Here is an 11,062-nt window from a genome sequence, read left to right as displayed (position 1 = left end):
ATCTGGAAACATTTTCTGCACAAACCAATTTCAGAGACTTCTGGAGTGTAGGAGGGAAGATCAGACCTTCTACGTGCAGGTTGGGATTGCAAAAAGTTGGAGACGACTTAGCATGCACACAGCAGTAACATGGATGGACCTAGAGATTTTCATACTAAATGAAGTCAGTCAGAAAGAGACATATAAATACCATATGACATCACTTACTTGTGGATCTTAAATATGACCCAAGTGAAGTTATCTATGAAACAGAAACAGACTCACAGACATAGAAAAAAGACTTGTGATTGTCAAGGGGAAGACGGGGATAGGGGAAGGATGAGTTTGGAGTTTGGGGTTAGCCAATGCAAACTAATATATATATAGAATGGGTAACAAGATCCTACTGTATAGCACTGGGAACTATAGTCAATACCCTCTGATATGAAAAAGAATGTGTGTGTGTGTGTATGTGTGTGTATATACATATATGTAGAGTTGAATCACTTTACTGTATAGCAGAATTTAAGATATAATAAATCAACTATACTTCAGTAAAATATTTTTAATTAAAAAAGCTTAGAAAGATGACATTTTGTTCAAGACATTGGTAGGTTATAAGAGATTTCTATCTACCTACAAACTTTGAAGAGATGGGTAATCTACTTAGCGTCTATGTCAACTCCATCAACCTGAATATTACATTTATAAGAAATTGTAGACCTTCCCCCAAACTACTTCTCCCCGTGTGTTTGCTTCTAATTTAACTCATATAATTTACACTTACAGCCAACATCACCCACAATACTTATTTGACATCTCCTTTGTATGATAATGCTCTGTGGACATAGACATACATTAGTTATGGTTCTCATGCTGCGTCATTTCATTTAATTTTTTAAAATATCCTTCACACTTGTTTACTTACTTGATTTCTATGTCTCCCCAGTGAGTTTCATATTAGTGGAAATATACTTTTTATCCTCTAACAAATGAGGAAATAGCAATCTCCCTGAACACTGGCTACAGGTAGATAGGAAACAGGGCAGCCAGACTGCTTCTCAGCTCACACTGTAACCTTAGGCAATTCATTTAATTTTCTCAGGCCCAGTGAGTTTCATCTCTTTAAAAAATGTGTGTATCATAAGCTCATTGGGCATATTCAATGAAATAATGTATGTCAAGCACTTAGCACAATTCCTGGCACATATCAGTTCAATTCAGACGCTCAGTCCTGTTCGACTCTATGCAACCTCATGAGCTGCAGCACGCCAGGCCTCCCTGTCCATCACCAACTCCCGGAGTCCACCCAAACCCATGTCCATCGAGTCGGTGATGCCATCCAGCCATCTCATCCTCTGTCGTCCCCTTCTCCTCCTGTCCTCAATCTTTCCCAGCATCAGGGTCTTGTCCAATAAGTCAGCTCTTCTCATCAGGTGGCCAAAGTACTGGAGTTTCAGCTTCAGCATCAGTCCTTCCAATGAACACCCAGGACTGATCTCCTTCAGGATGGACTGGTTGGATCTCCTTGCAGTCCAAGGGACTCTCAAGAGTCTTCTCCAACACCACAGTTCAAAAGCGTCAATTCTTCTATGCTCAGCTTTCTTTATAGTCCAACTCACATCCATATATGACCGCTGGAAAAACCATAGCCTTGACCAGACAGACCTTTGTTGGCAAAGTGATGGCTCTGCTTTTTAATATGCTGTCTAGGTTGGTCATAACTTTCCTTCCAAGGAGTAAGCATCTTATAATTTCATGGCTGCAGTCACCATCTGCAGTGATTTTGGAGCCCCCCAAAATAAACTCAGCCACTGTTTCCACTGTTTCCCCATCTATCTGCCATGAAGTGATGGGACCGGATGCCATGATCTTAGTTTTCTGAAAGTTGAGTTTTAAGCCAACTTTTTCACTCTCCTCTTTCGCTTTCATCAAGGGGCTTTTTAGTTCCTCTTCACTTTCTGCCATAAGGGTGGTGTCATCTGCATATCTGAGGTTATTGATATTTCTCCTAGCAATCTTGACTCCAGCTTGTGCTTCCTCCAGCCCAGCGTTTCTCATGATGTACTCTGCATATAAGTTAAATAAGTTGGGTGACAATATATAACCTTGACGTACTCCTTTTCCTATTTGGAACCAGTCTGTTGTTCCATGTCCAGTTCTAACTGTTGCTTCCTGACCTACATAAAGGTTTCTCAAGAAGCTTTAAAAAATGGAAGATCAACAGCATTGCCCTGACCTGCATAAAATATTTCTGAGGGATAGAATTTACTTTTTACTTCATCCCATTCCAGAGTCCTTGTCATCATCTGATCTTTTAATCACATTGGTATAAATGGCTGATGTAAAGGGAAATTAACTATCTTAAACATAAGATCTTCATAAACTAATTATTTGTTCTCCAGGTTGGTCTGAGGATGTGACTGGAGACATCATGGTTCAGCAGAAGCTTCTGGATTCTTCTACGATGAGTTCAACACACATACAGACTTTTGTCTGTATTTGTACAGACCACACCAGTGGCAAAGAACCCACCTGCCAATGAAGGAGATATAAAAAACACAGGTTCAATCCCGGGCTTGGGAAGATTCCCCTGGAGGATAGTATCACAACCCACTCCAGTATTCTTACCTGGAGAATCCCACGGACAGAGGAGTCTGATGGGCTACAGTCCACAAGGTTGCACAGAGTCGGACGAGACTGAAGTGACTTAGCATGTGTGTGCACACGCGCGCGCACACACACACACACACACACACACACAACAGTTGTGTCACCTGGGAAGCTCCAATAGGCTTTCTGACTAATAAGCTAAAGGTCTATTAACTGGAGTAATTACAGTCAGTGTCAGCGGTGATGAGGAACCAATGACGTGCTTGGCCCGGGCTCTCTTTCATCACTTCATCACAACTAAAGCATAGAAGAGTCTACAATAACCAAACACAGTTAAAGTCCAAACACCAAATTATTTAACACTGCCGTCAAAACAAAACCCTGAAGTCCATGTCGTTTCCTTAATTGCATTTCCAATCCACCAGAGCATGTGCTAGTCAATCCTTCCCAGTCACCATCATTGTTAAGCATCCTTCACATGCTTACTATTGTGTAGTAAATGAAATTGAAAAAACTAACAACACTCAACAGTGTGTGTACACCCCAGGGCAAGGTATCTTCATGCTTAATATGTACTGATTTTCAAAACTGCTTCTTAAGGGGACTTTCATTAATCCCATTTTAGAGATGAGAAAATTAAGCCTTTGAAAAGGAAGATACTTACCTATAATCACACATAAGGGCACAAAGACATGATTTTGCCTTGGAAAAAATCTTGTCTGGAGACTGTAAGAAATATTCTAAGAGTATTTAAAAGTGATCAGCTCAGGGGAAGAACAGATTCAATGTCAAGAAGGCCAGCTTTCAAGGTATGCTGTCCACAATCACAGAATAATTGGGAGCCTACTCATCTTCACTACTTCAACCTTCACCCCAACTCTCTATTCTTGGAATAAGCTTGCCTGGACCAGGAGGGAAGGCCATTCAGTCTTTATCCTTTTTAAGCAGTGAGGATCTGCTCTCTCAGTGGTCCTCTCCAAAGCCTCTACAGGTTACCATTTACAGAGCTTTCTTTCCATCTCCCTCCCGCCTTTGTGTTCCTTGTTCACTAAGTGGTATTTACTCGCTAGACTGCAACTGTAACATTCTTTTAAAAACCTCCTGCTGAAAAGTGTAAAATCCATCCTCTCAGCCCGTTACTCGCAAAATGAAGTGTAAGCTGCCTGCCTAGCCTTCAACCCCAACTGCCTCTCATCATTCCTTGATCCCACTGTTCACTGTGGCAACAGAAATGCTACTCATCCCATGCCTTTTCTAGAGTCTAAAATATTGTTACTGTCCTTCTGCTCAGGAGCCACTTTGTCTTCTAGCCATGGCCTCTGCATGCCCCTTACCAAACACTTGGATCTGACATCACCTGTCCCAGCAAATTTTTCTCTGACATGTTTGTGGTGTTAAATGCTCTTCTTTTGTGCCTATAAAATATTCTAGGATTATCTTCATCCCAGAAATACTGACATAAGTTTTCAATGGCCTATTTATATGTATCTCTCTCTCCCTATGTTCTGAATTCCTTGACAAGAGAAATTATATTTATTATGGTACCAAATACTACTAGTCATGTTTAGCTCAGTGTTTGTGAAATGATTTAGAGTTTTACATAGATGAGTAGGATTCATGTAAATTGTTATGCTTTCTTTATATTTATTTGGAAAAAAAATATCTTTCACTTGTGTCCTATTATATTATTTATTATTTGGTAGTGATGAGAAATTTTATTTTTGATAATGTATTAAGTTAATTTGAAAAAAGAAAAAGAGGAGAAATAAGTAAAATTTAGTGCAAATGTCAAAAACTGTGAGAATGGTACAGTCAGTCAGTTCAGTTGCTCAGTCATGTGTTACCCTTTGCGACCCCATGGACTGCAGCATGCCAGGCTTCCCTGTCAATCACAAACTCCCAGAGCTTACTCAAACTCATGTCCATCAAGTCAGTGATGCCATCCAACCATCTCATCCTCTGTCGTCCCCTTCTCCTCCTGCCCTCAATCTTTCCCAGCATCAGGGTCTTTTCAAATGAAAAGATCAGTTCTTCACATCAGGTGCCCAAAGCATTGGAGTTTCAGCTTCAGCATCAGTCCTTTCAGTGAATGTTTAGGACTGATTTCCTTTAGGATGGACTGGTTGGATCTCCTTGCAGTCCAAGGGACTCTCAAAAGTCTTCAACTCCACAGTTCGAAAGCATCAATTCTTCAGTGCTCAGCTTTCTTTATAGTCCAACTCTCACAGCCAAACATGACTACTGGAAAAACCATAGCTTTGACTAGATGGACCATTATAGGCAAAATGATGTCTCTGCTTTTTAATATGCTATCTAGATTGGTCATAGCTTTTCTTCCAAGGAGCAAGCATCTTTTAATTTCATGACTGCAGTCACCATCTGCAGTGATTTGAGAACCCCAAAAAACAAAGTCTCTCACTGTTTCCATTGTTTCCCCATCTATTTGTCATGAAGTGATGGGACTGGATGCCATGATCTTAGTTTTCTGAATGTTGAGTTTTAAGCCAACTTGTTCACTCTTCTCTTTCACTTTCATTAAGAGGATCTTTAGTTCTTCTTCACTTTCTGCCATAAGGGTGGTGTCATCTGCATATCTGATGTTATTGTTATTTCTCCCAGCAACCTTGATTCCAGCTTGTGATTTATCCAGCCCAGCATTTGGCATGATGTACTCTGAGTATAAGTTAAATAAGCAGGGTGACAATATACAACCTTGACGTACTCCTTTCCCGATTTGGAATCAGTCTGTTTTTCCACATTCAGTTCTAACTGTTGCTTCTTAGCCTGTATACAGATTTGTCAGAAGGCAAATCAGGTGGTCTGGTATTCCCATCTCTTTAAGAATTTTCCACACTTTGTTGTGATCCACACAGTCAAAGACTTTAACATAGTCAATAAAACAGAAGCAGAAGAGAATGGTACAGTAATGGCCAAAATGTGGGAGGCCCTGGCTTACCTTGACTTTTTTTTTTTTTTTGGAAGTTTGCAAATTCTTTATATTTCCAGATGTTGAGAAAACATTTTTGAGAGTTGAGGTTACCTCTAGTGGCAAAACCAGAGCCAGCTATTAGGCAGCCAGAATGCTACAGTAATTAAATACATGACCATTTCTTTTTTAGCACAATTTTTGTTCTCCTCTTCAAGAAGTTGTAGACATCTATTTAGTTTGATTATCTGTCATCTTAATGAAGCTCCATCTACAATTGTCAAGTCTTCTGAAGTTCCTTCAGTCGCCGCCTCTACATTTGAAATGTCATACATGGAGTCAGTTCTGACCAGCTAACAATTTTTGCAAACAGCATTTTCACTCATAGAGTGCTCCTTTTTAGCCTGTCAACTGCATGGATTTCTTGCTTTTGAGGGGCTGGAGGAGGTGTTTCTAAATCCAGAAAATTTAGTGTTCTTACATTTAACGTAAGCACATGAGACAGTATTTTTAGTGCCAGAGGTTTAAAGGGATTTGATTGTATAAGGTCAAGATCTACCAGTCTTGATATTGAATGTTTTCATTATTTCCTGCTACCACAATTCCCTCTGGAACCTGTATAATCACACTAGCATTTGAAACTCCGTCTTGGAATCCTTGTTACAGGTCAGCATTTGGTCAAGCTACCTTTAATTTTTTCAGACCCTCATTCGCTAACACTTTCGGTGTATTCCATTTTGTACTGAATTTGACTAATTTCAGCCAGCTCAGCAGCAGTGGGAGAAGTAAAGGCTGCCTTAATCACTAAATGTGTACCAACTACTGCTTGCTTTTTGGCATTATCTGCTTCTGTGCCTCATATTAAATCCTTTAACTTACTTCAGTATGCATGTCTGGATTTAGAGTCACTTTTGTCCCCCTGGGCTCTGGAGGGTCCTGGGGAAGGGCCACCACCCACCAGCTCCTGGGGAGCTTGGGTGTGTGGTCTCAGAGGCTGTTGGCCAAGTACACGGAGGCACCTGGGCAAACCTTACCCTGGCTTCTTAACACAGACCTTTTGTAGGGTCAAAAAGAACTATCTTGGAGCAAAGAGCCCTTTGGAGTCTATAACGTCCTGTTTTAAGAGATTAGCTTTGCTCTGAAACTATCTGCTTCCAGGACAGGTATCTGGAGGGTTACAACCAAATAAATTTTAAATTAGATTTGAGCCCTGGTTCTACTGCTGGGTTTCCTGGGTAACTCAACTGATAAAGAATATGGTTGCATTGAGGGAGACCTGGGTTTGATCCCTGAGTTGAGAAGATCCCTTAGAGAAGGGAAAGGCTACCCAACCCAGTAATTCTGGCCTGGAGAATTTCATGGACTGTATAGTCTTGCAAAGAGTTGAACATGACTGAGTGACTTTCACTTTCTGGTGCTGAAAGAGGAAATTATAGCTGCTAATCTGGGGCCTGTTCACCTCGTTATCTGAGTCACAAATCAGAATACCACTTGCATTCCCTTTCACTTGCTCTGTGGCCTAGATTTCAGAAGTACATGAGTACAAGGCAACTGTTCTCCTCTCAAGTCAGACGAGCATATCATTATTTATGGACTTGTAAAATCTCAGAACAAAATTTAGCTGATGTTCTTCAGTTTCTTGTGAAGAAAATCTAAGGTATGGGAAGTCACTCAAAGACATCAAAGCCTTTGGGAGAAAAATCAAAGTCTAATCTGAGACTCGCAGAACTTCAAATCACATGTCCTTTGACCTACGGGCACTGAAGCCTGTGTCCATCCTATGACCACCAAACCAAAGGTCAAGGCACAAGAGCAATGTGCCCTCCCCTTGCATCCAGGAGCAAAGCCCTGGAGGCAGGTTCAAGTATAATCAGCCGTCCTCCCTTTGTGGAACTCCAGAAGAGGGCACACTGCAGACCACTAAAGAGGAAGTGGTGTGGGGCAGAGAGTTGTGGACACACAGGGTGACAAGTGGGCAGGACAAGACAATTTGCTCCTGCAGAAAAATACATCTCTATAAAAGGGCAAGATGTGGTTTGTAAACCCTGTAACTCCACTGTAAGTCTTTTGAGAATTTCACTTGTCGACTTTTACTCACAAATGTGAAAAGCATTCCAAACAAGTGAGCCCCTGGTCCTAGAGATTTCCTTCCAGATCCTTCAAGTCCATCTCCCAGAGGCTTCCTCACCAGCCCACAAAATTCAGATGAGAATTCTTCATGAAGCATTCACCACCAGGCTTACTTGCACTGATGTAAGAGCTACAGCTACCCTTTGGAACGACTAATGTCACAGAAATTGATACAATTAAATCATCTGTGTCATAATTAACTTAGGTTTTCTTTATGGCCAGTTCTAAAGAACTTCCCAGCTTTTTCATACATTCCAATTTTAAAACCAGATATAGAAGTGGCAATTAAGGAAAGAACCCATCGCATAATCAGTCATAGGTTCATTGCTTCAAATAGGTCCCCAGCAGGTTGCTGAGGGGCAACCCTGCCCTGATGACACATGTTACCTTTTTGTCCCCCTCCAACCGGCAACTTTCTTGCTGAGAGCTTTAAGTGGTTCAGCACACATCTCTAGACTGCAGAGCTGTCTGTAACCCAACCAAAATGCCATAGATGATCTTGAGAGAGAAAATGAACATCCTGGTTCACTGGATTCTGTCTTTAAAAAACAAAATTATTTAGCTGTGCTAGTTTTATTTGCAGCATGCAGGATATTTGATCTTCACTGTGGCCTGTGAGACCTTTAGCTGCAGCATGTGGGATCTACTTCCTGGACCAGGGATTGAACCTGGGCCACCAGAGTTGGGAGCATGGAGTCTTAGCCACTGGACCACCGTGAAATTCCCTCACTGGACTCCATTCTTGCCTTTAGTATAGTTTCCATAGCAAAATTTTTTCATGTTATTATTACTCCTACTCTTTTGGTGTCATTTTATGCAGTTGTTGGACAAGACAATTATTTTCCACACCTTTTAGGTGAAATCTGCTGAGGCATCTGATCATCCTCATCTTTCTCCTCTCATTTAGAATTTCCTATTTCCCCTCCACCTCTTTCCATTTTCACCGGATAACATACATGTGTTCTTGGAGGTTCAGTTCTGAGCTTATTCTCTGAGAAGGCCACTACCAGGACCCACCTGGAGACAAAATTGCCCAGAAAATTAACAATTTGTGATAGCACATTGTCATTATCTGTGGATGTCCGTTTCTCTTCCACTAGCAAGTGAACAGTTTGAAGGAAGCAGTGATATGATCTTAACAAGTAGGGATTTGCAGTACCTGCCTTGTGGTAGATTCTTGGTAAATGATTGGTCAATGGAGAAAAACATGTCCTAAACATTTATAACCTGTGATGGTGGCCCAGAGACTTCTCCTAGATATGATTGAAATGTACTTAAACTGCTACTTTAGATTTGTGAAAATAACCCCTAGGTGTCAAATGAACTGTAGGGAGGTGGTTATTTATTATACAGTGTGTGTACGTGCTCAGTCCTGTTTGACTCTTTGCGACCCCATGGACTACAGCCCACCAGACTCCTCTGTCTTTGGAATTTTCTAGGCAAGAACACTAGAGTGGGGTGCCATTTCCTCCTCCAGGGATATCTGTCTCGATCACTCACTCTTATTTTCTCTGGCCTAGAATTCATGGTCTGATTTTCCAACTCTAGGATAAATATACTAATATATTCCTAGGCACACGGAGAATAAACCTTAATGAAAGGCAAACATTCAGAAGCATCTCTGGCTGGCAGACCAGCCCAGAGGAGCAAATGGACAAGGGACAGAAGTCACAGGGTCATTACACTGCTTCCCTTCCATGACAATTATGCAAATAAAGTTTTGATTTGCCTTCTCCTCCTTAAAATATACATAACTGCGCCATCTTACCTTACACCTGAAACTGACACAACACTGTAAACCAACTAGACTTCCATAAAAAAAAAAAAAAAGTGGTTCTTTTTCTCCCTCGTAATTAGAGGTAGGTTATTATTTTCTTTGCAGAGGGGCTGAAGTCATCTATCCTTCTTACTTTTGCAAATAACTCTATTCTGGCCAATATTTGCCCATAATCCATGGGGCCTTTCTTTTTATGACTTTTCAGTCTGACAAAAAAGATCCTAATTACACACCTGTGAGGCTTCCATGCTGGCTGTGTTGGTCTGGCTGTGTTGGTCTGGCTGTGTTTTCGGCTTCCCAGGGTGTCAGCTTTTGAGGAGCTTCCTGCTTTGATGCTCAGGGCTGCTGGCCAATGAGAAGGTCTCTCCCATGCCATAGAATACAGCCATTCTCAGAGACCGGACAATTCAAGAGCTTTTCTTGGTATGTTTTTTTTTTTTTTTTTCTGTCAGTTTCAAATTTAAAATATCAGATTTGCCAGATATGCGATGCAGTTCAAATGAATCACTGGTCAAAAGGAGACATTTTAATAGGGTTATTACTAAAATACTCAAAGTGATCTTTGAAGTTACAGCCTAGACCAGCCAAGTGGTTTAATTCTGTCTTAGCAAATCAATACCTTTGTATGAAATTTCTAAAAGTCGTCAGGACATAAAATGTTTGTTTATTCTAACTTGTTCCCTCTGTCAGTAACTGTCAAGCTTGGCAAGGATTATATGCATAAATAAAAAACCAAGTTATTTGAATTCTGACAGATATGAAAAAATGGCAATATCTTCATTTTTATTAATAAAAAACTATACATTTTAATTCACTACTGTAATATTAGCCCTAGAAACATGTCTGGAATGCATGTTATACCCTGAACAAATATTGGTTGAATTAATTGTTTAACTTAACAGGTAAGAAAAACAAAGCTTGCTATCTCATTTCCATCAAGAAGACTGAAGGTTTTTCACCAGATCTCGATGGCTCCCAATACACAAATGCAAACAAGCAGGCACATACACATATACAGGAAAGTCAAGGGCCAGGCTCACTTTTATGTTTAGGTCAAAGCAGAGGAACTGACCTAACACCTCCATTGGTATCAATTCTATTCTGTACGTCCATTAATATAACTTGAGATGGACATATATTTATGGCTACATCATTGATCATGTTCCAATCTGACCAGCAAAAACAGATTTATGTTCCCAAAACTAGCTTTAAAATCAAAAATTTTTACCCTCTACTTTTTTAATTTTGTAAATGTAAAGGACATAGACAAGTACCTAGAAAAACACTCTTTATGTCTCACTCTCACAAAATGTTGGCAACACACTATTTTATACAAGTATCTTTTTCTGAATTAAAATGCATATGCTTACTTTGATCCTTGCTGAATTTCAAGAGTTTGCTTGTTCCCTTATTTCTAGCCTGGCATGATATTTTGAATATTCTATCCACAGATAAACCATTTATCTGCCTCTGTAATACATGTGAATTTGATAAACTTGCATGATATGCCTTCGCTTGAGTTGTGTCTTAGATCATAGAACAACACAGAACCCTGTGGAAGACCACTAGATCACTCTGTCCCAAATACTCCTTGGGCACTGTTCTTTTAGTATCTATAACTCCATGTATTTGCATTA

General features: G+C 40.3%; 1 pseudogene; it reads right to left on the bottom strand.

Annotated features, from left to right (window-relative positions):
- Positions 1–5,634: 5,634 nt before the first annotated feature.
- The window catches only part of LOC133051028 (mitochondrial fission factor-like), a 47,464-nt pseudogene continuing 42,036 nt past the window's right edge, over positions 5,635–11,062 (bottom strand).

This window comes from Dama dama, chromosome 33 (genome assembly GCF_033118175.1).
Source record: "Dama dama isolate Ldn47 chromosome 33, ASM3311817v1, whole genome shotgun sequence".
NCBI classification, from domain to species: domain Eukaryota; kingdom Metazoa; phylum Chordata; class Mammalia; order Artiodactyla; family Cervidae; genus Dama; species Dama dama.
This window is presented reverse-complemented; position numbering and strand designations above follow the sequence as displayed.